At 39.9% G+C, this 25168-nt stretch overlaps 1 pseudogene; it reads right to left on the bottom strand.

Annotated features, from left to right (window-relative positions):
- Positions 1-7386: 7386 nt before the first annotated feature.
- On the bottom strand, positions 7387-24250 carry LOC104238738 (ABC transporter G family member 1-like; annotated as a pseudogene).
- Positions 24251-25168: the final 918 nt, after the last annotated feature.

The raw sequence follows: 25168 nt of genomic DNA, 5'->3' as shown, positions 1-25168 counted from the left end.
GTGGTCAAAAAAAATAACACAGGCTCAAAGGGGGTGACAAAGGGTATAAAGTATTTGGGTAGCAGAAAAAGAGCCTCCCAACCTCGACAATGCCAAACATAGTATCTTTTCGCGATCACAGCATTGGCGAACATGTCTGTCGTCTTGATGTGTCGTGGTCACAAGACACTTTCCATCCCTTAATGTCAAACTTTCCAATATACTTCAATTGATTAAATATCTTCAAGCCTAATCTTCACAATAATTTGGAGGTGAATTTTACTCCACCTTAATTCCAAAGTATTTCAACTCTTTATTCATCCTCAAAAGTGTTTTTTTCTTCAGTTATCCAGTTCCAGATTAAATCGGTTTCTAAGATCTAGCCAAAATTTCCGCATACATGTCATGTCATTAGAACTAGCGAGAAAAGAACTAGGAAAAATGATACAAAAAGAGAAACTGTATTTTATTGAGTAAAAGATGAAAGGGTTTGACAACAAGACAAACAACCTAAAATTCGAGTTACAACCCTATAATAACCCGTATAATCAAAATAGCAACAAAATAGACAGACATGACTCGTACAAACAGAATAGAAGGATATAAGGTGTTGACTCAATAAAACAAATAAAATCTGAATCACAACCCTGAAATAGCCTAGATAACAGAAAAAACATCAAAACAAGCTACCAAGATTCTTTCCTAGTGAGGAGAGAATGACTTTTCAATTGCTAAGCTTGACATTTAGCCACAAATTTGCTCATCAGAATCACCATGGCCTTCTCCAATTTCAGTCGGCAAGTTCCCGAGAGGATTCTCATACTCCATGGCACCGGGCATCATCCCCACAAAGTGTGCATCATCATGTGCAGGTAAAGGATTCTGCGTAATATTCTGGGTGTCACTGTCTTGGATCACAATCAAGTTTTCCTAGAACATCCTTTCTATTTCTCTTTTCAAATCCTGACAGCTTTCAACATTGTGCCCCTGTGCATTAGAATGGTATTCACACCTTTTAGAAAGGTCAAAGCTTCTGGCATGTGGGTCCACATGGTTTGGAGGAATAGGTGCAATCATGTCATAATGCTTTAATTTCTCAAACAAGCTTGCATATGACTCTCCTATTGGTGTAAAATTATCTTTCAACCTTTCTTCCCATCTATACCCCTGGCTTGGATGTGGGTTATAAGGCACTTGAAAATTTTGTTGAGACTGGTAGAGATTTTGCGGTGCTCGTGCTCGCCTTCTTGGGTGATTCGGTGGCTGAACAACATACTTCGAGATGTTCTCCTGGGACCTCTTCTTGACCCTGATGTCATCATGATTTCTTCAACCTTCTCATTCGTGTCACCCAAATTATCAGATTCAATCTAGGCAGCTTAAGTTGCGGCTTTGAGAACTGCTTGACTTATAATTCTGCCTGTCTTAAGGCCATTCTCTACCATTCCTCCCATTTTGATTGCTTCCGAGAAGGAATTGCCAACTGCGGACATCATGCTTTGAAAGTAATCTGGCTCTTGAGCCTGAAGGAAGACAGTGTTAGCTCGTGGTCATCCATGGGTGGCTTAACTCTAGTTGCTTGTTATCTCCATTTAATGGCATATTCCCTGAAACTTTCACTTGGTTTCTTCTTCAGGTTTGAAAGGGAATTACGGTCTAGGGCAATGTCGATGTTGTATTGGAACTGTTTGACAAAGGCCCGGGTCATGTCATACCAGACATGCCAGTGAGAGGTGTTTTTATCCATAAACCATTCAGAGGCCACACCCGTAAGGCTTTCCCCAAAATAAGCCATCAGTAATTCTTTCTTTCCTCCCGCACCTCTTAGTTGATTGCAATACTTTTTCAGGTGGGCTATGGGGTCTCCATGTCCATCATTGTTTTCAAATTTGGGAGTTTTAAAACCAAGTGGCAAGTGGACATCGGGGAACAGACATAGGTCCTGGAAGGCAATACTCTTCTGACCTGCCAACCCTTGCATGTTTTTCAACTGTTTTTCTAAGCTTTTCACTCTTTGGGTCATTTCTTCTTGTGCCATCTTTCAGGCAGGCTTCTCAATGTTTGCAGGAAGATCAAACAAGTACAAGTGGTACTCAGGAGAGTGGTACTGCTCTTGCTGGGTAGCAAATTGTAACTCATGATAAGGCTGTCCTTGGCCATTGGCTCATGCTTGACACATTTTAGCCATTTGTTGTTTCAATATTCTATTTTCCTCAACCACAGTAGACTCTTGTTGAACCTTCTGACCCTGAGTCTCTTGAGCACTTGTAATGGCTTCGATGTCAGTTATCATTTTTCCTTGGATCTTGTGTTGCCAGCTTACCACAAACCGACCACCTCAAACTTTCTTCATAATTCAAAACAAAAGACACGTTAGAGTAGACTCAGTCAGTCCTTATTATTATCACATTTTTCATTTTTTTGTTTTTCATTTTTTTTGTTTTTTTTTTTGTTTTTTCTCATTTTTCTTTTCAATGGTTGATCGAACCTGATGTGGGTTGCCTACGTATCATGTGGGAACATGAATCAGATCTTGCATAGTTCAGGAAGATCAGGAATAAAGCAAATAAACTAACTCTTTTTTTCGAATGAAATATTTACAAAGAAGAAAGAAAATATTTTTGGATTTCGATTTGTTTGTTTTTTTTTAAAAGAATTTTTTAAAAGAAAGACATCTAAAGAAATATTTTTTGAATTTTAACTTCTTTTTCTTTTTTCTTTTTTTTTTTTTGGAAATTTCGAAAGAAAAACTTCTAAAGAAGAAAGGAAATATTTTTGGACTTTTACTCTGAATTTATGAAAGAAATACTACAAAAGAAAAGAGAAAATATTTTTTGAATCTTGAATTTTCTTTTGAATTTTTAAACAAATATTTTTGAATTTTGAGAGAGATTAAAAGGAAATATTTTTGTATTTTTTTAAAAATTGAGGTCTAAAAGAAAGACTTTCTAAAGAAGCGAGTAATGGGAAATATTTTTGGATTTTTTAATGAATATGGTGGGCCGAAACCGACAAGGTTTGCCTATGTATCTCACATCTGGTGAGAATCAGACCCGCGTAGTTCGCCCAGTTTTGACAGAATAAGGGAAACATGGCACTTGAAAATTTTTGGCTCATATTGAAATGACTTTTCTTTCTCTTTTTTTTCCAGAATTTTGGCAGAGTTTCAAGATTTTCAAATACCTACCTCACTTTTTTTCTGATTTTCTTTTCATTCATTTTTTTATTTTCTTTTCCTATTCTAAAAGTCGGTCAAGATGCAAGCCGAAACAAACAGATGCACAAGTAGCACATAAGATGCATCAGGATGATCTTTTAAATTTGGGTACACCTGTCCTAGACGGACCTAACCTCTGTGTTGAGTCCCCAAAGTCAGATGCACGTGATGCAAACAAACGTATCTACTAGGGATCTGGCATGAGACTTTGTTATACTAGGTTTAAAAACCTGGGTGTATTGTTCTAAACCTGGCTTACCCGAGCGGACAGCTCGAGCCGAGGGGGGGGGCAGCGTACCGGAAATACAGAAGCTTCACCGGCTTTGCAACTTGTCTGAACCTCGTTCTAAAATTGGGATAGTGACTAACAGAAAAGAAGTCACACGAAGTGCACACTTCCCAGATTATTTAGAAGACTTAGGGAGAAGAAGGGTTTCATAACAGTTTATATATATAATAGAAGCAATATCAAAGCGGTAAAAAGCGGCAAAAAGCGGCAATTAGCACATTAGGCCCAACATGTAAAAATCAGATAAAACAAGCCAACTACAACAGTTATTCTAAACTCGAATTCTTAAACCCTGAACCAAAGTTCTGGGTTTGGATCCCCAGCAGAGTCGCCAGAGCTGTCACACCTCCTTTTTACCACCCGAGAGGGATATAAGAGAGATTTTCCAGTTAAAGTGATATTATTCGAAATAGGATTATTTATTTATCAGAGTCTCCACTTGGGATAGTTTAATTGGTGTCCCAAGTCACCGATTTATTTTAAATCCTAAATCGAGGAAATTCGACTTTCAATTTGAAGTTTGCGAACCAGAAATTCTGAATAAGGAATTCTGTTAACCCGGGGGAAAGTGTTAGACACTCCCGGATTCCGTGGTTCTAGCACGGTCGCTTAAACTATTATAATTGACCTATTATCTGATTTTAGTACATGTTTTAGCCTATGGTACATTTTAACTTATTAGCCTCTTTTAATTAATTTAGAAAGATTCAATGTTATTTAAAACATGCCTTGAACCACGTCACATGAAATGCACTCGCGGTTCGCGACATATTTTATTTAACGTTGTTGAGAATCGGAGTTAGGTCACATGAAATGTACACCCGAGTTTAAGGAAATTAATTTAAATTGCGCGCCTAAAGCAACTACGCACTTTCAGGTTTGCGAGGGTCATGGAAAATTCACTAATGGCACACCTCGATTTCTAAAGAGTTAAAATTAATTAAGTAAGGGCCATGGGTTTTCAAATTTTATTTGGCATGGTACACCTCAAATTTTTTTAAAGGGTTGTCCACAACTAAAGCAAGCTAAAGAAATTCATATTTAAAACAAATTTGATGTTTCAATAAGGCTATTAATTATACACATACTTAGGGTAATACACTAGGCATTATCCAACTCTATCTATATAATGAAAATTTCTGAAACTATAATAGCTTAAAATGAGGTAATGTATAAGACCAAAATAGATAATGGCTTCATCTTAGTACATCTCTTTTAGTCAACCAGAGATGGCCCAGAGACTCACGATTTTCCCAGTTGCTTCAGTGATCAGTTTTAACAAAAATTTCGTTTTCTCCACAAGACAGTATCGAGCAACTTTCGATTTCCTTTATTGGAGTACTAATCGTGGCAGTGTTGCTCAAATGAGATGAAAAACAAACAATTTCAATTACATTCCCAAAAAATGCAAAAAAAACCCGACTTCCAGGTTTCCAAACTAAATGACATATGATTGGCAATCTCATATTATACAAATGACAATTCTATCAATCAATAAATTCTGTTGAATCTTATTACACATACAGCCACTCTATTGACCACAACCAAGCATGATTCGCAAATTTGATACAACCGTGATTTCCCGTCAGAATTTACGACAGTCGCTATAAGTTACAACAGATTTAAACCTTCTAATAGACACATTACTCCCAAAAAAGGGTCAATTATGTAGAGATAACAGTGAATCGAGATTTTATGGAGAAAACAGAAAACAAGTTCATATTATGTCAAAGTAAACTTGAATTCATGAATGAATACCTGGTGGGACAAGAAAACTGGAATAAGGTGACCAAAAACCGAGACGAACTCGACCGAAACTCAACAGAAATTCAGCAATAAACAGCAGTGCCGGATTACAACTAATCCCAGATCTCAAATAGCCGAAACTTAAATTTAACAGAAAACTCGGACGGACATACGAACCAACTTCGAACAGCCTACACCTTCGTCATATTCGAACCCAATTCCAACATTTCAAGAGAAATCCATTTTTTTAGCTAAAATTCGAAATGAAGATGAACAAATTTTTTTTTAGATCCAAGATTCAGATTTTTGAACTCAAAATCTGGTGGTCTTTGCCAAGAATAAGGAAAAAGAAAACCAGAAAATGCCGCCTTTGTTCTTGGGATGGGGGAGGTTTCGTTCCGTTGAAGATGATGAACGGATAAGCAAGAAAAGGGAAGGAGGGGTTCTTGCACCGTGGCTCTGTATTTTCTTTTTGGGGTCTAGTCCTTGGAATTGAAAAACTTGGGGTAGGGTTTCTATAATTGGGTATTTTATATGGAGGTGGGAAGGGATGATGGCTAGTGGATTAGGAGTAAGTAGATGGCTGGGATTAAATATTGCACTTAAATGGGCTAATGGGCTGGGAAGAATGGGCTAAGGGTAATTGGGTTGGACCATGTCCTTTGGGTTTGAACTTAGGCTAAAAAGACCAAATAATACAATGTATCTATAAAAATGTAAAAATCACTCTAAATTAAAATAAACTAATATAAAACTAAATACTACGAGTGAAACTAATTTTTTTTGTATTTTCAAATGTGATAATACTATAAATATAAATATACTAATTGACTTTAACTTAAAGATGAAAATATTTATTTTTTGTAATTTTTATTTTTTGCGATAAAATAAAGTAAAAGAGTCAAAATTATTTAAAATAACGATATTAAACCTAAACTAAATATTTTACGCTAAAAATGTGTAAAATCTTGGGGGGGGGGGTCAAAAATCACATGTCTACATACGTGATCTCTTGTCATAGCCTCGTCACTATATGGTTGAGGTTAGGCTCGACACTTACGAAGTACATGTGGTTGGTTGTACTCATACTACACTCTGCACTTCTTGTGCAGATTTTAGTATGGGTCCCAGCTGTCCGTGAGGCGTTTCAGCTTGGAGTTGTTTTTGGAGACTCGAGGTAGATCTGCTGGCGTCCGCAGACTTTGAAGTCCCCTTCCACTTCCCGTATTTTATTGTTCTTTTAGTTCAAGACAGTTGTATTTATATTAAAACCTGTTTGTAGAAATTCTAGAAGCTCGTGAATTATGACTCTAGATCTGAGTTGCATCAAATATTATTGGCTTTTACGTTATTCTACATTCGGTTTTAGTTTTATTTCGGCTTAATTGATTTTGTTTATTGAAATTTATAAAATTGGCTTAAAAATCCTCTAACATTGGTTTGCTTAGCAAGTGAAATGATAGGCGTCATCACGGTCCAAAAGGTGAAAATTTCCGATCGTGACACCTGCCTACCCCTCCATGGCCCCAATTTGAACATTGTAGGTTTATGTTTTGATTCTACTACGATACATTGAGTTACCGTGTTCAAAATATATTATTTAGTTATAAATTTGGCTAGGAAAAATCTGTAGCTATCATTTAGCAAGGAATAGTTCTTAGCTAATTCTTAGCTATATTGTGATTAAATTTTTAATCGAAAAAATTTGCAAGAAAATAGGACTTCTCTAGCTAGATCCCTAGCTAAAGGCGTATATTAGCTAGGGAACTGTAGTCCAACGTTAAATTTCGATGCTAATGGCTTGTTCTCTTGTGTATAACTTATCTATTGAAGATATAATTTTTATTTTTCTTATTCTGGTTGGTGGAATGCCCTTATTGAAGATGTTATTTTATTTATACAAATTTATTTTTAGCATACAAAAAAAAAAGATGTAGTTCCCTAGTAAAAATATTAATTTTACTTGTATTATTAATAATAATAAAGCCGTGATTCCTTTTTTAAAATTCTAATTAGATTTGTTTCTTAATGTCTAAGACGTAATTTTCACACAACAACAACATATCCAATAAAATCCCACAAACAGCATTTGGGAAAGAGATGTAATTTTCATAATTAAAAAGCATATTAAATTTCCCGAATAAATGGAAAAAAATGAACCAAATAAACGTTCCGAACAAACTCTATATTAGTTATTACAAGGTATACATTAAAGAAAATTATGGCACCCGCTACCTTCAAATCCTAGATCCACCTCTAAACATGCACAAATTGAGAAATGGTCAAATCATTAAATCGCAAGGAACTGAGCGAATTACATCTTATACTTTGTTGGTAGGAATTTCACTAGATGAAGTGAGTCCATGGAAAGGTGAGGCAGCTACGGACTTGGTCATGATTTGTCTATTTTGGTTTGATAGATCTGATATGGATCTTTTCACTACATGCATGACCTTTTCCTTTGTCTTGATAATCAGAAAGAACATCAGACGACACAAAATTAACGTTCCTACCAAAATGGCAAGGTCTATCCATTTTGAGTATGTTATTTCTACTTGCCATCTATCTCTTAAGACATCTTCTCCACTCATTGTCTGATTATTTTCATTCAGATAATCCGTAAAGTTTAACCCTTCAAATTCATTCTTAAACATACCTTGATAAGCATACTTTTGAAAGGAAATGTAGTATAATGGGTACTTCCAAATAGGTTTAGGCAATTTATCAGGTAATTGAAAAAAACCACCTGTTAAAATCATCAATCCTTCTATTGTTGCACCTAATACAATGCCAGTGAGGAAATTAGGTACGATTGCTGCAACGTTCATCATTAGGGTTTCGACTATCATCATACAAGTGAAGAGGATAGAGTAAAGTAGCTAAAATGGCCAAATCCACTTTGAAATCCAGTAATAAAATAGGCAATGGCACCTGGAACCAATGAATTTAATAGCAAGTATGGTATATATAGAAGAAAGTGTGTTGCTTATTACAAAAGCAAAACATCCATAATGCCCATTCAAATTTTCTCGTTGAAATACCTGCAATTTTTCTCGAAGTTATTAAATTAATTAGTCATGTACATAAAACGTAATGAAAAAAAAGATATATACCTTCATGTCCTCCACAAATGATGGGAATCCACCAATTACCATAAATGTCATAAATGAAACAATGAAAGCCGCCATAAAAGCTCTTTCCTAAAAATCAATATTTAAAGCCTAGTTACGATTCATAAAACTATGTGACAATTAAGAAGTTTATTTTACTGACATACTTTGAGAATTAACTAAGAAATTTCTAAAATTTCGTCAGAAGATTCTATATCCTGATCATATTGTATGTACCTCGATTGAACGATAGCTCGTGTCAACGTCATAGTAGATGGAGCCAATACCTAAAGCAAGGGCGGTATAAGTAGCTAATCACATCCAATAGTAGCCAAGATCGCGAAACATGTTCACAGCTGATCTCCTTGTCAACACTAGGCATTGTGTAGTGAAATTGGCATGGCTTCTTTTTTCCAATACTTCACCACCCTGAAAATAATATACTAATGAATGTTATAGAGTTTCTTCTCATTCCAAACAAACAACCCTTCAGGGTTTTTTTTCCTTACCCGTTGACATATTTCTACGACATGATTCTGAACTTTATGGCTCTTAAATGAATTTATGAGAAGATCTACCACTTCTTCGGTAGGTTTTCTTCCAGTTGAGACTTGTTCAATATCCTATAATTATTTATGAACAGAAGGCAAGACAATCAATAAAAAGCAAACGTTGGCCTCTCTCTTAGAAAAGGGAAGCGTATACATTTGACTTACCTCATCAAAGTCTTTGTTTATTGTTTTAAGAAAATGGTCCGGCGGATTTTGAAGAGGCGGGCAAGGAATACCATTTGATGCAAAAAAACTATCATAAAAGAAAATAAAAAGAGAGATTAAAAGCTGAACAATCTTGACTCAATCAATATATATATATATATATAGGGACAGATCTACTAATTCTTTGATTCAGTTAGTAAAATGGATCTTGAACTAAGAAATAGACCCTAGAAGCTAAAAAAGGCTATCATGCAATAATCGGGTTCATTGATATTCTTAGTGTTGTAGACAAAGGCGAACTCGGGATTTAAAGGTCACGGGTGCACTTTAGATTGAACTAAAATCTACTTTGTATATAGAGTGTCCACTACTAATATATTACTAGTTTTTAAGAACATATACATGTATACATGAAATGTTTTCTAAAATTTACGGGTGTCGTGACCCCTCTCAGTATAGCATAGGTTCGCCCCTGATTATAAATGCTATCACACATATAATTATACTCAATTAGATGGAATTATTTGATCTTAAAGGAGATGTGATGACCTGGCCAGTCGTCTCATGAGTTACCGCTCTGTTTTTCCCATTTCTGCTTCTTATTGCTTTGTCTATCGGTTCTATATATGATCGGGTTGGTTGGCTCGGGTTCGGAAAGGATTTGGTAAGGTTTGAGATATTTAGTCTCTTTTGAGGAAGCATAAGTACAAAACGTCAACCGGATGTTGACTTATATGTTAGAGGGCTCGGATGTGAGTTCCGATGGTTCGGATAGCTTCGGGAGGTGATTTGGGACTTAGGAGCTTGATCGAAATGAGTTTTGGAGGTCCGGAGTAGATTAAGGCTTGAATTGGCGAAATTGGATTTTTGGCGATTTCCGGTTGATAGGTGAGATTTTTATATAGGGGTCGAAATGGAATTCCGAGAGCTTCAGTAGTTCTTTGGTGTCATTTGGGATGTGTGTGCAAATTTTCAGGTCATTCGGACGTGGTTTGGTTCGGTTTTTATCAAAAGTGTAATTTATAAGATTTTGGAATTCTTAGGCTTGAATCCGATGCGAATTTGGTGTTTTGCTGTTGTTTTGAGCATTCCGAAGGTTGGAAAAGGTTTGAATGAGGTTATGGGATATGTTGGCATGTTTGGTTGAGGTCTCGGGGGACTCGGGTGGTCAATCGGACCATTTCATGATGTTTGGAATTGCAGAAAACTGTTGTGTGTTGCATAGGATTCTGACCTTTGTGTTCGCGAGTGGGTCCTCGCGTTCGCGAAGGGTCAGTTGGTGAAGGCTGGGATTTAAGCCTCGCGTTTGCGAGGAAAGCTCCGCGTTCGCAAAGGGGCTGAGTGTTTGGTCATCGCGTACGCGTGAAGGGGACCGCGCTCGCGTAGAGGAATTAGACAGCTGAGCTTCAGGGTATTTTATTCATCACGTTCGCGAGAGAGGTAACACGATCGCGAAGAGTGGTCTGAGGAAAGCATTGCATTAGCTAGGGGAAGGTCGTGATCGCAAAGAGGAAATTTTTGGTCAAAGTTGGTTTGTGCTTCGTGAACGCGAGGCATTGACCGCGTTCGCGAAGAAGGATTTCAGACCTGGACAGAATGTTTAAATAGTCGTCTTGTCCGCGATTTTGGGGTTTATTTTCACCACTGTTGAGCGTTTTTGGAGTTTTTTGAACAATGGAAGAGTGAGGTAAGATTCATGGACTTAAAACTTGATTCTAATATGAAATCTACCTAATTAATCATGCAATTTAAGCATAAAATTGAAGAACTAGGGCTTGAAATTGGAGACCTAGAATTTGGGATTTGAGGGGTCGTTTGTGAATGGATTTTGACGCTTTTGGTATGAATGAACTCGGGGAGTGATAAGAAATCCATTGATGTGATTTTTACCGGAATCTAAGACGTGGCCCGGGGTTCAGGTTTTGGTAATTTCGGGATTTAAGTTGTAAATTGATTATTTTCGCTTAGGCTTCGTTCCCTTAGCATATTTTGACGTTGTGGTTCTGATTTTGGATAAATTCGACGTGAGTGGAGGCCGATTCGAGGGGCAAAGGCGTCGCGGGCTAGAGTTTAGACTGGACTGAGGTAATTAATGATTGTAAATGATGTCCTGAGGGTATGAAACCCCGGATTGCACATCGTTGAGCTATATTGAGGTGACGCACACGCTTGATGACGAGCGTGGGATCGTGCACTGTTGGGGATTGTGACTTAGTCTGTCCCGAATGACTATTTTACCATGTATTTAACAGAAATCTTTTTGTTATCATCATGTTTTGGGTTGAACATCATATTTGAGCCTTGTGCCAACTATTTGAACCCTTAGTTGATTTTTATTGATATTTCCTTACTGTTTTGACTTTATACATGGACTCAGTCATGCTATATTCCATTGTTTTGGGCTGAGAATCATGTTATACTATTGCCCAAGTGGCTTGTGAGGATTTTGACTGAGTAAGGCCGAGGGCCTATGTTGTGAGGAAACACTGATCATGATTATGAGGCCGAAGGCCTGAGATAAGTATGCCACGAGATGGCTTGTTGATATGAGACCGAGGGCCTAGTGATGTTGCCACGAGATGGCTTGATATTGCGCTTGGGACGTAAGGGGAGCCTCCAGGAGTCTGCACACCCCTAATGAGCGCGGGTACCCATTGTGATGTGAGATATAGCCCGAGGGGCTGGTATTGTTCTAAGATATTGCCCGAGGGGTGGATTTGTTGATATTGTGCCCGAGGGGCGAACCTTTATGTGTTTATCTTTCTTATTGCCTGTCATATACCTACTTAATTATTAAAAAAGGCCTTTTATGAAGTTTAAACTGGACTAAAATGATTTTTACATATCTTTACTGATTCACTGTTGTACTGCCTTTTACTACTTCATTATAGCATGTATTGTGCCTTACGTATTTTCTTGCTTTAAGACTTTATTTTTGATTATTACTCCTAGAGTTGGAGTACTCACTTTACTCCCTACATCCTGTGTGCAGATTCAAGCATTGCTGATCCTGCTAGCGCGAGTTGAGAGCTCCCGGCAGACTTCGAAGTTCACAAGGTAGTTGCTTGGCGTCCGTAGTCCTGTGTTTCTCACCCCTTATCTCATTTCTATCTCTTTTCAGTTATTCTGTAATAGTTTGGTAGGCATTTTAGACTTGTAGTGTACTGATAGATGCTCATGACTAGTGACATCCCGGTTACAGGCTGTGTTGGGTTGTATTATGCAAATTGTTCTGTATTGTCACTGCTTACTTTTGGATTATTTATTACTTTTTAGACTTAATTCTTATTGTTTAATTGCTTAAAACTGAAATAGGAAAGTGTCGGATGGCCTTGTCTTGACGAGAGGCGCCCTCACGACCGGGTCCGGGTTTAGGGTCGTGACAAGTTGGTATCAGAGCCTAGGTTACATAGGTCTCACGAGTCATTAGCAGGTTTAGTAGAGTCTTGCGTATCGGTACGAAGACGTCTGTATTTATCCTCGAGAGGCTGGAGACCTTTAGGAAAAACTTCATATTCTTGAAATTCTTGTCGTGCGAATTTATTGATCCGAGTACTAAACTTCTGTCATTCTATTCTCTCATAGATGGTGAGGACACGCGCTACCGGCTAGGATGGACGATCACCAGTACCACCAATTGTGGCCACTAGAGGCCGAGGATGTGGTCGTGGTCGCGGTAGGGTAGGGGTGTGGCCCGCACAGCAGCTAGAGCTGCACCTGCAGATCCACCAGCCGCCCTAGTTCAGGATCAGGTCCTAGTTATAGACGTTTCAGCCGCACCAGCTCAGGCACCAGATGTGCCCATTGTGATTCCGAGTCTTCAGGAGTCCTTGGCTCAGATTCTATCAATTTGCACTAGCCTAGCTTAGGCAGTCTTTGCTACTACAGCCGCAGCTACTTCTCAGGCTGGGGGAGACAATCAGATTCCCGCTGCTCGCACACTTGACTGGTCGTGTAGGTACTTCAGACGTCGGGGGCACATCCAGCCCAGCCGGTTAAAGCTGCTCAGGAATATGTAGTTCTTGCCATGCCAGAGGACGAGCAGCATATGTTGGATAGGTTTGGTAGACTTCAGCCTCCAACCTTCAGTGGTGTTGAGGGCGATGATGCCCAGGATTTCTTGGATAAGTGTTAGAGGATGCTTTATACAGCGGGTAATATGGAGACTAGTGGGGTCGCTTTCACTACTTATCAGTTTTCTGGAGCTGCCTTCACTTGGTGGGAGGCTTTTGAGAGGCGTAGGCCTATTGGTGCAGCACCCCTTACCTGACAACAGTTCTCCGTTATCTTTCTGGAGAAGTATGTGCCGCAGTCTCGCAGAGAGGAGCTGCGCAGGCAGTTTGTGTGGTTGCTTCAGGGAGAGATGACTGTGACGCAGTATGAGATGAGGTTCTCCGAGTTAGCTCGTCATGCTATTTGGTTGGTTCCGACAAATAGAGAGAGGATTATGAGGTTTGTTGATGGCCTCACTTATCAGCTTCGTATTCTCATGACCAGGGAGAGGGTGTTGGTACTACTTTCGAGGAGGATGTGGATATTGCCCATGAGATTGAGTCTGTTCGTCGCGAGGAGCGAGAGAAGAGGGAGGCCAAGAGGCCTCGAGGATTTGGCAGTTATAGTGGTGCTCCTTCGAGAGGTCAGTTTCAGCACAGCAGAGGTCGTCTATTCAAGCATGCTCAGCCAGCTCACCCAGGTTATTTTGGGGTGTCATCGGGTCATGGTTCTCACAGTTCTTATCAGAGCCAGTCATCACTTAGTGCCCTTCCAGCTCAGAGTTCGTCCCGTACTCCATCAGTCCAGGGCTCTTCTATGACAGGTGCATCTTCTAGTCACTCCGGTGCGAGGGGTTCCCTTCAGTCCCCTTCTCCAACACCTGGGAGTTGTTATGAGTGTGGTGAGATGGGTCATATGTGGAGGCAGTGCCCTCGTCGTCCTGCGAGTTCATCTCAGAAGAGGGGTCAGCCATCGGCTTCAGCGCAAGTTACTTCATCATCACTCACCCAGCTAGCTAGGGGTGGAGGTCAGTCAGCTAGAGGCCGTCCTAGAGGGAGAGTTTGATCAAGTGGCGGTCAGGCCCGTTTCTATGCACTTCCAGCTAGACCCGATATTATTGCTTCAGATGCTGTTATTACAGGTATTGTTTCAATATGCCACAGAGATGCTTTTGTGTTATTTGATCCTGGTTCTACCTTTTCTTATGTGTCATCATACTTTGCTCGTTATTTGGGTATGCCCCGTGAGTCTTTTGCTTCACCTGTTCATGTATCTACTTCGGTGGGCGATACTGTTATTGTAGACCGTGTGTACTGGTCGTGTATGGTGACTATTTGGGGTCTAGAGACCGAAGTGGATCTTTTATTATTGTGTATGGTGGATTTCGATGTCATTTTGGGCATGGATTGGCTATCTTCATGTCGTGCTATTCTGGACTATCATGCCAAGATAGTGATATTGGCTATATCGGGTGTGCCACGGATTGAGTGGTGAGGCATGACTGATTATATTCCCAGTAGAGTGATCTCATTCTTGAAGGCCCAGCATATGATTGGGAAGAGTTGTCTTTCATATCTAGCCTTTGTGAGGGATGTCGGTGCAGAGACTCCCAGTATTGATTCTGTTCCAGTTGTGAGGGGTTTTCCCAATGTGTTTCCTGTAGATCTGTCGGGCATGCCACCGGACATGGATATTGATTTTGATACTGACCTGGTGCCGGGCACTCAGCCCATTTCTATCCCGTTGTATCGTATGGCACCAGCAGAGTTGAAGGAGTTAAAGGAGCAGCTTCAGGAACTCCTTGATGAGGGGTTCATTCGGCCTAGTGTGTCACATTGGGGTACGTCGATTCTATTTGTGAAAAAGAAGGATGACACTATGAGGATGTGTATTGATTATAGGCAATTGAACAAAGTAACAGTTAAGAACAAGTATCATTTGCCTCGCATTGATGATTTATTCGACCAGCTTCAGGGAGCGAGAGTGTTCTCCAAGATTGATCTCTATTCGGGTTATCACTAGTTGAAGATCAGGGACTCGGATATTCTTAAGATGGCTTTCAATACCCGATATGCTCATTATGAGTTCTTGGTGATGTCTTTTGGGCTGACCAATGCCCAGTAGCATTCATGCATTTGATGAACAGCGTGTTCTAGCCTTATCTTGACTCGTTTGTCGTAGTCTTCATTGATGATATTCTTGTGTATTCGCGTAGTCAGGAGGAGCACACGGAGCATTTGAGAGTTGTGTTGCAGATATTGAGAGAGGAGAAGCTTTATGCAAAATTCCCCAAGTGTGAGTTTTGGCTCAATTCAGTGGCTTTCTTGGGGCATGTGGTGTCCAGCGAGGGTATTCAGGTTGATCCGAAGAAGATAGAGGCAGTTCAGAGTTGGCCTAGACCATCCTCAGCCACAAAGATTCGCAGCTTTCTTGGTCTAGCAGGCTATTATCGCTGGTTTGTTCATGGATTTTCATCCATCGCATCGCCCTTGACCAAGTTGACTCAGAAGGGTGCGTCATTTATATGGTCAGATGAGTGTGAGGAGAGCTTTCAGAAGTTCAAGACATCCTTGACCACAACTCCAGTGTTAGTTTTTTCATCAGCTTCAGGTTCATATACTGTGTATTGTGATGCTTCGAGAGTTGGTATTGGTTGTGTTCTAATGCATGAGGGTAGAGTTATTACTTATGTTTCTTGTCAGTTGAAGCCCCATGAGAAGAACTACCCCATTCATGATTTGGAGTTGGCTGCCATAGTTCACGCACTAAAAATTTGGAGGCATTACTTATATGGTGTGTCTTGTGAGGTGTTTACTGATCATCGCAGTCTCCAGTGCTTGTTCAAGCAGAAGGATCTTAATTTGAGGTAGCGGAGATAGTTGGAGTTGCTAAAGGATTATGATATAACTATATTGTACTATCTTGGAAAGGCCAATGTAGTCGCCGATGCTTTGAGCCGAAAGGCGGTGAGTATGGGGAGTTTGGCATATATTCCAGCTGGGGAGAGACCTCTTGCAGTTGATGTCTAGGCCCTGTCTAATCGGTTCGTGAGGTTGGATATTTCGGAGCCCAGTCGGGTATTGTCTTGTGTGGTTTCTCGGTCTTCCTTCTATGATCGCATCAGAGAGGGCCAGTATGATGATCCGCATTTGCTTGTCCTTAAGGACAAAGTTCAGCATGATGATGCCAGAGATGTGACCATTGGTGATGATGGGGTGTTGAGGATGCAGGGCCGGATTTGTGTGCCTAATGTAGATGGGCTTTGGGAGTTGATTCTGGAGGAGGCCTATAGTTCGCGGTATTCCATTCATCCGGGTACCGCGAAGATGTATCAGGATTTGAGGTAGCATTATTAGTGGAGGAGGATGAAGAAAGACATTGCAGGATTTGTAGCTCAGTGTCTCAATTATCAGCAGGTGAAATATGAGCATCAGAGACCGGGTGGCTTGCTTCAGTAGATGGATATTCCAGAATGAAAGTGGGAGAGGATCACTATGGACTTTGTAGTTGGACTCCCACGGACCTTGAAGAAGTTCGATGCTATTTGGGTGATTGTGGATCGGCTGACCAAGTCCACGCACTTCATTCCTGTATGTACCACCTATTCTTCAGAGCGGTTGGCAGAGATCTATATCCGGGAGGTTGTTCATTTGCATGGTGTCCTAGTTTCCATTATTTCAGATAGGGGCACTCAGTTTACTTCACAGTTTTGGAGGTCTGTGCAGCGAGAGTTGGGTACTTTGGTTGAGTTGAGCACAGCTTTTTACCCTCAGACGGACGGGCAGTCCGAGTGCACTATTCAGATATTGGAGGACATGTTGCGTGCTTGTGCCATTAACTTCGGAGGTTCATGGGATCGGTTTCTACCGCTTGCAGACTTTGCTTATAATAACAGCTACCAGTCGAGTATTCAGATGGCTCTATATGAGGCTTTGTATGGTAGGCGGTGTAGATCTCCAGTTGGTTGGGTTAAGCCGGGTGAGGCTAGTCTATTAGGGACAGACTTGGTGCAGGATGCTTTAGAAAAGGTGAAGGTGATTCAGGAGAGGCTTCGTACAGCGCAGTCGAGGCAGAAGAGTTATGTTGATGGGAAGGTTCGGGATGTGACCTACATGGTTGGTGAAAAGGTACTGTTGAAGGTTTTGCCCATGAAGGGTGTCATGAGATTTGGGAAGAAAGGTAAATTGAGTCCTCGGTTCATTGGGCCTTTTGAGGTGCTTCGGAAGATTGGGGAGGTGTCTTATGAGCTTGCTTTGCCACCCAACTTGTCGAGTGTGCATCCGGTATTTCATGTTTCTATGCTCCGGAAGTATATTGGGGATCCGTCTCATGTTCTGGATTTCAGCATGGTTCAGTTGGATGATGATTTGACCTATGATGTGGAGCTAGTAGCTATTTTGGGTAGTCGGGTTCGAAAGTTGAGGTCAAAGGATATAGCTTCAGTGAAAGTACAGTAGAGAGGTCAGCCTGTGGAGGAGCCTACCTGGGAGATCGAGCGGGAGATGCGGAGCAGATATTCTCACCTGTTTGAGGCTTCAGGTATGTTTCTTGACTCGTTCAAGGATGAACGTTTGTTTAAGTTGGGGAGGATGTGACAATCGGGCCAATCGTCTCATGAGTTACCGCTCTGTTTCCCCATTTCTTCTTCTTATTGCTTTGTCTATCAGTTCTATATGTGATCGGGTTGGTTGGCTCGGGTTCGGAAAGGATTTGGTAAGGTTTGAGACACTTAGTCTCTTTTGAGGAAGCTTAAGTTGAAAAAGTTAACCGGATGTTGACTTATGTGTTAGAGGGCTCGGATGTGAGTTCCGATGGTTCGGATAACTTTGGGAGGTGATTTGGGACTTAGGAGCGTCATCAGAATGAGTTTTGGAGGTCCGGAGTAGATTTATGCTTGAATTGGCGAAATTGGATTTTTGGGAATTTCCAATTGATAGTTGAGATTTTGATATAGGGGTCGGAATGGAATTCCGAGAGTTGCAGTAGTTTCGTGGTGTCATTTGGGATGTGTGTGAAAAATTTAAGGTCATTCGGACGTGGTTTGGTTGGGTTTTTTATCAAGAGTGTAATTTAGATGGTTTTGGAATTCTTAGGCTTGAATCCGATGCGAGTTTGGTGTTTTGAAGTTGTTTTGAGCGTTCTGAAGTTTGGAACAAGTTTGAATGAGGTTATGGGATATGTTGGCATGTTTGGTTGAGCTCCCGGGGGACTCGGGTGGTCAATCGGACCATTTCATGATGTTTGGAATTGCAGAAAACTGTTGTGTGTTGTATAGGATTCTGACCTTCGTGTTTGCGAGTGGGTCCTCGCGTTCGCGAAGGGTCAGTTGGTGAAGGCTGGGATTTAAGCCTCACATTTGCGAGGAAAGCTCCGCGTTCGCGAAGGGACTGAGTGTTTGGTCATCGCGTACGCATGAAGGGGACCGCGTTCGCGTAGAAGAATTGGGCAGCTGAGCTTCAGGGTATTTTATTCATCGCGTTCGCTAGAGAGGTAACACGATCGCGAAGAGTGGTCTGAGGAAAGCTTTGCATTAGCGAGGGGAAGGTTGCGATCGCAAAGAGGAATTTTTTTGTCAAAGTTGGTTTGTGCTTCGTGAACGCGAGGTGTTGACCGCGTTCGCGAAGAAGGATTTCATACCTGGACAGAATGTTTAAATAGTCATCTTGTCCGCAATTTTGGGGTTTATTTTCACCATTGTTGAGCATTTTTTGAGTTTTTTGAAGAGAGATTCAAAGGGAATCACATGGAGGTAAGATTCATGGACTTAAAACTTAATTCTAATGTGAAATCTACCTAATTAATCATGGAATTTAAGCCTAAAATTGAAGAACTAGGGCATGAAATTGGAGACCTAGAATTTGGGATTTGAGAGGTTGTTTGTGGATGGATTTTGATGCTTTTGGTATAAATGAACTCGGGGAGTGATAAGGAATCCATTAATGTGATTTTTACCGAAATTCGAGACGTGGGTCCGGAGGTCGGGTTTTGGTAATTTCGGGATTTAAGTTGTAAATTGATTATTTTCGCTTGGGATTCGTTCCCTTAGCATATTTTGACATTGTGATTCTAATTTTGGATAGATTCGACGCGAATGGAGGCCGATTTTAGGGGCAAAGGCGTCGCGGGCTAGAGTTTGGACCGGATTGAGGTGAGTAATGATTGTAATTGATGTCCTGAGGGTATGAAACCCTGGATTACTCATCGTTGTGCTATATTGAGGTGACGCACACACTTGATGACGACAATGGGGTTGTGCACTGTTGAGGATTGTGACTTAGTCCGTCCCGAATGACTATTTTATCGCATATTTGACTGAAATCTATTTTCTATCATCATGTTTTGGGCCGAACACCATATTTGGGCGTTGTGCTAACTATCTGAACCCTTAGGGGATTTTTATTGATATTTTCTCACTGTTTTGACTTTATACTTGAACTCAGTCATGCTATATTTCACTTATTTCATAACTCAGCCATGTTTACTTTGTTTTAACACTTAAATGATCTTTTAAATGATATTTTGGGCTTAGAATCATGTTATACTATTGCCCGAGTGGCTTGTGAGAATTTTGACTGAGTAAGGCCGAGGGCCTATGTTGTGAGGAAACAGTGATAATGATTATGAGGCCGAGGGCCTGAGATATGTACGCCACGAGATGGCTTGTTGATGTGAGGCTGAGGGCCTAATGACGATGCCACGAGATGACTTGATATTGCACTTGGGTCGTATGGGCCCCTTTAGGAGTCTGCACACCCCTAGTGAGCGCGGGTACCCATTGTGATATGAGATATAGCCCGAGGGGCTGGTATTGTGCTGAGATATTGCCCGAGGGGCAGATTTGTTGACATTGTGCCCGAAGGGCGAACCTTTATGTGTTTATCTTTCTTATTGTCTGTCATATACTTGCTTAATTGTAAAAAAAGGCCTTTTATGAAGTTTAAACTAGACTAAAATGATTTTTACATATCTTTACTGATTCACTATTGTACTGGCTTTTACTGCTTCATTATAGCATGTATTGTGCCTTACGTGTTTTCTTGCTTTCAATCTTTATTTATGATTATTACTCACTGAGTTGGAGTACTCACTTTACTCCCTGCACCCCGTGTGCAGATTCAGGCGTTGTCGATCCTGCTAGCGCGAGTTGAGAGCTCCCGGCAGACTTCAGAGTTCACGAGGTAGCTGTTTGGCGTCCGCAGTCCCGTGTTTCTCCCCCTTTATCTCATTTCTATCTCTTTTCAGTTATTTTGTAATAGCTTGGTAGGCATTTCAGACTTGTAGTGTACTGATAGATGCTCATGACTAGTGACACCCCGGTATCGGGCTGTGTTGGGTTTAATTCCGCAAATTATTCTATATTGTCACTGCTTACTTTTGGATTATTTATTACTTTTTAGACTTAATTCATATTGTTTAATTGCTTAAAACTGAAATGGGAAAGTGTCGACTGGCCTTGTCTTCACGAGAGGCGTCATCACGATCGGGTCCGGGTTTAGGGTCATGACAGGAGATCTATAATTTTGCACGTGAGAGGTTATTTCTTGGTTTCATCCGGTTATTAATAACTTTATAATTTGTAGATAATAGTAGATAGAAACTATGATTGTAAGGAGCCCTATTAAAATCAAGAAATATAAGTATGCCTGTCAATTCACACCAAAATAAATAGAGTTTTCCGAAAAAAATCCGCTAGTGGAGGAAGATCTCCTAGGAATAAGAGACATAGGGTGTGTGTGCGTGTATATATATAGAGAGAGTGTGTGTGCTTGCATTTTACCTCAATTGCTGCACTAGCTGGACCAAAATATACCATTTTCCTTAGGACAAAAGGCACAAGTTTTGAAAGAGGTTAAAAACTTCAGCACTAGGTTGATGTATGGATGAAATAATGGTTTTTCCAAATCTTTGACGTGAAATTCTACTCATCACATAATAAGATGCAGCACTGTCAAGGCCACTGGTTGGTTCGTCAAGGAAAAGAAGTTTTGGTCGCGTTAGAATCTCCATGCAAATGCTTAATCTCTTCTTTTCTCCTCCACTAATTCCTCCAATTCTTGTGTTCGTCGCATCTTGTAACCCCATCTCCTTTATACTCTTCTCTGCTATTCTTTTCTTCTCTGCTTTTGTCATAGAATCTGGCAGTTGAAGTTGTGCTGAGTAGTACACTACTTCTTTAACCGTTAGTGTTGCTATCAACGTTTCATCTTGAGTTACGTAAGCCTGGTTTTATAGGAAAAATTACGATGAATTCTAATCTTAACAATCATCACAAGGGAACGATTGATTAAGGAGACGTTAATTAATAGAAAGAAAACTTAAATAATGATAGTATTAATTATTTAGCTGAAGGCTAGTTATCTTACAAATGTTCCATTAGAAAGTTTTTGTTTGTTACCATTGATCAGAATATCACCGCTCTGCCTCGTGCTGAAATCCAATCGCCCTAAGAGGTAGTCATCTGGTAATCAGTCATAAATATTTCGAAAAGAGACTAGCTAGATGAACAATTTAATATAATATCCTCGCCCTCCCCTCTTTCTTTTTCTAAAGACAACAACAAAAAAGACCAGAGCAATCTCACCAGTGGAGTTTGGAGAGGGTAATATGTACCCAATACTTTACCTCTACCTTGTGAAGGTAGAGAAGTTATTTCTGATATATATATATATATATATATATATATATATATATATATATATATATATATATATATATATATATATATATATATATATATGTATGTATGTCCAAAGGAACGTATAACATCATTTACAATCCAGGCCGACTTGGGAATATATTATTGGGGCATTATCTCTTTTAGCCCGTGCCACAAACTGTTTATATTTGGTAGCCGAAAAAGTGTATAAAATTTATTCATACATATACAGGAGGCGACTTTGAACACTTTCCAGTTATTACGGGGTTGCACCAAGGGTCTGCGCTCAGCCCATTCCTATTTGCCCTGGTGATGGATGCACTGACTCATCATATTCAAGGGGAGGTTCCATGGTGCATGCTATTTGCTGATGACATTATTCTAATTGACGAGACAAGAGGCGGCGTCAACGAGAGGCTAGAGATTTGGAGACATGCTCTTGAGTCTAAAGGTTTCAAGTTGAGTAGGACGAAGACGGAATACCTCGAGTGCAAATTTGGAGTTGAGCCGACGGAAGCGGGAGTTGAAGTGAGGCTTGACTCTCAAGTCATTCCCAAGAGAGGTAGTTTCAAGTACCTTGGATCGGTTATTCAGGGGATCGGGGAGATTGACGAGGATGTCACATACCGTATAGGGGTGGGGTGGATGAAGTGGAGGTTAGTGTCGGGAGTCTTGTGTGACAAGAAAGTGCCACTGTTACTAAAAGGTAAGTTTTATAGAGCAGTGGTTAGGCATGTCATGTTGTATGGAACTGAATGTTGGCCGGTAAAGAACTCACACATCCAGAAGATGAAAGTAGCAGAGATGAGGATGTTGAGGTGGATGTGCGGGCATACAAGGATGGATAAGATTAGGAATGAAGATATTCGAGAGAAGGTGGGTGTGGCCCCCATGGAGGACAAGATGCGGGAAGTAAGACTCAGATGGTTCGGGCACATTCAGAGGAGGAGCACTGATGCACCGGTGAGGAGGTGTGAGCGACTGGCTGTAGTGGGCACGCGGAGAGGTAGAGGAAGACCTAAGAAGTATTGGGGAGAGGTGATCAGACAGGACATGGCGCGACTTAGGATTACTGAGGACATGGCCCTTGATAGGGAATTATGGAGGTCGAGCATTAAGGTTGTAGGTTAGGGGAGAGTGTGAATATTTCTACAGCACAATAGAGGGAGACTATCCAGTTAGGAGTTAGACTAGGAATGTCATTGGTCGTCTATTGATGCAGGGCTTTACCTTCTAGTTGTACTATACCAGCCATCTATTTCGTATTTCGTATTTCGTATTCTGTATTTCATATTTCATATCTCTTATATATTGTTGTTATTTTTATTACGCATTTTTATGGTACTAATATATCATCTCCTATTGCTTTTTTGAGCCGAGGGTCTCCTGGAAACAGCCTCTCACCCTTCGGGGTAGGGGTAAGGTCTGCGTACATATTACCCTCCCCAGACCTCACTTGTGGGATTATACTGGGTCGTTGTTGTTGTTGTTGTTGTCGTTGTATATGTCATACATATATATATATATATATATATATATATATATATATATATATATATATATATATATATATATAAATATATATATTTTTCAGCTATTATTTTGAGATTGGCTATAAAGTATCATTTTCTCTGTATTATATTTATCTATGTTGTTTTTGGCCCCATGCAAAATGATATTAATGCTCAATTCATTAGCTAAGATATATAATATAATACATCTGGAACCAAATTTCATACTGTAACATCAATTCGCATAACATCCAGAAATAAGTGGACCTTGGGCCTAACTCTATAAATAGGGGCCCAACGTCGGTAACAATAATTGGTATGAGCCTATCTTTGATACAATAATAAATGAGACTTTGGTCCTATCTCAACCTCAAAAACTAGCTTATGTGGTGAGAATTGTCCAAGATCACATAATGAGACCAAGGACCTCAAGTCCCACCGGTGTAGGACAACTCAACAAGTATATATAGAACAAACCAAGATGTAATAAAGAGGTCTGAATGTAATACTCCCTCTGTTCCAGTTTATGTGAACATATTTCCTTTTTGGTCCGTTCCAAAAAGAATGAACCCTTTCTAAATTTGGTAACAATTTAGCTTAAATTTACAACTCTACCCTTAATGAGAAGCTTTTATAACCATACAAATACTCTGAGCCCCATTTGGACTTGTTTAGGACCATAAAATTTCAAAAGTTTTCATTTTTTTTTCTTAAACTTCGTGCCCAGTCAAACATATTTACATAAGTTGAAACGGATGAAGTAATATTTACCGGCTAAAGCGTTGAGAAGAGTAGATTTGCCAGAGCCAGAAGGACCCATGACGGCCAAGAGTTCACTAGGGCGAGCATAGCCACTGAGGCCTTCAAGTAGTAGTATGTTTTTGCTGCCACCTAATTTTCTATTGGAGACAGCAACCCACAAATCATTCCAAGTCAAGAACACACCTTCACTATTACTACTACTCTTTGAATGTTTCAATTCTTCTTCTTCAAGTTTTCCAATTCCAATATCCCCTAACTCTATAGGTGCCATTGCCAGATTTACGTATTGATATATATCAGAATATGGACTCCACAAAATATATATAATGTCACGAGTCTTGTTGTCCAGCAAATGGTCACAAAGTGGCCGACATTATACTCTCATTATTTGTTATTTCTAATTCATTTTTTATATGAAAAAAACTTTTTAAATCCACAAGAAATAAGAGCATTTAAAGCAGGGATCTCCTTCATAATAAATTCTTTTTAACAGATGAGATTCATATTAAGTACTCCCTCTGTCTCAATTTTATATGAAGGTATTTGGATTTCGAGAGTCAAACGAGTTGTTATTTGAACGTAAATTTTTCATACGTCTTTAAAATATTTTTGAATCATTAATTATTTTGATTTATAGTACTTTATACATAATTTTTAAATATATAAATGTTATTTCAAAGGAAATAAAAATTATATATCCAATCAAAATTAAGTAATTTGAATATCAAAAAGCGAAACTTTCACATAAATTGAGATAGATGGAGTACTATAAAAACAAAAACGTTTGAGTTAAATAATGTATATTACATATATATATACTTCGACCGTAAGTGTCACTACCCTAAACCTAGACCCGGTCGTAATGACGCCTCTCGTGAAGACAAGTCCAGCCGACACACTCCCAATTCACTTTAAGCAATTAAACTAATATGAATTAAGTCTTTAACATAATAATAATCCCAAAATAAGGTGAATACTACAATATGCGGAATAGACATAGCCCGACATTGGGGTGTCACCATTCATGAGCATCTACTATCCGAATAAAGACAGAAAAAGTCTACATAGTCTATTATAGAACTAAACAAGGAAAAATAAGATAGGGGAAGAAGCACTGGGCTGCGAACGCCGAGCAGCTACCTAGTGAATCTCCGAAATCTGCTGGAAGCTCTCAACCCTCGCAAGCAGG

This window comes from Nicotiana sylvestris, chromosome 6 (assembly GCF_000393655.2).
Source record: "Nicotiana sylvestris chromosome 6, ASM39365v2, whole genome shotgun sequence".
In the NCBI taxonomy this organism is placed as follows: Eukaryota; Viridiplantae; Streptophyta; class Magnoliopsida; order Solanales; family Solanaceae; genus Nicotiana; species Nicotiana sylvestris.
Note: the sequence above shows the minus strand (reverse complement) of the source record. Positions and strands in the feature narration are given on the sequence as shown.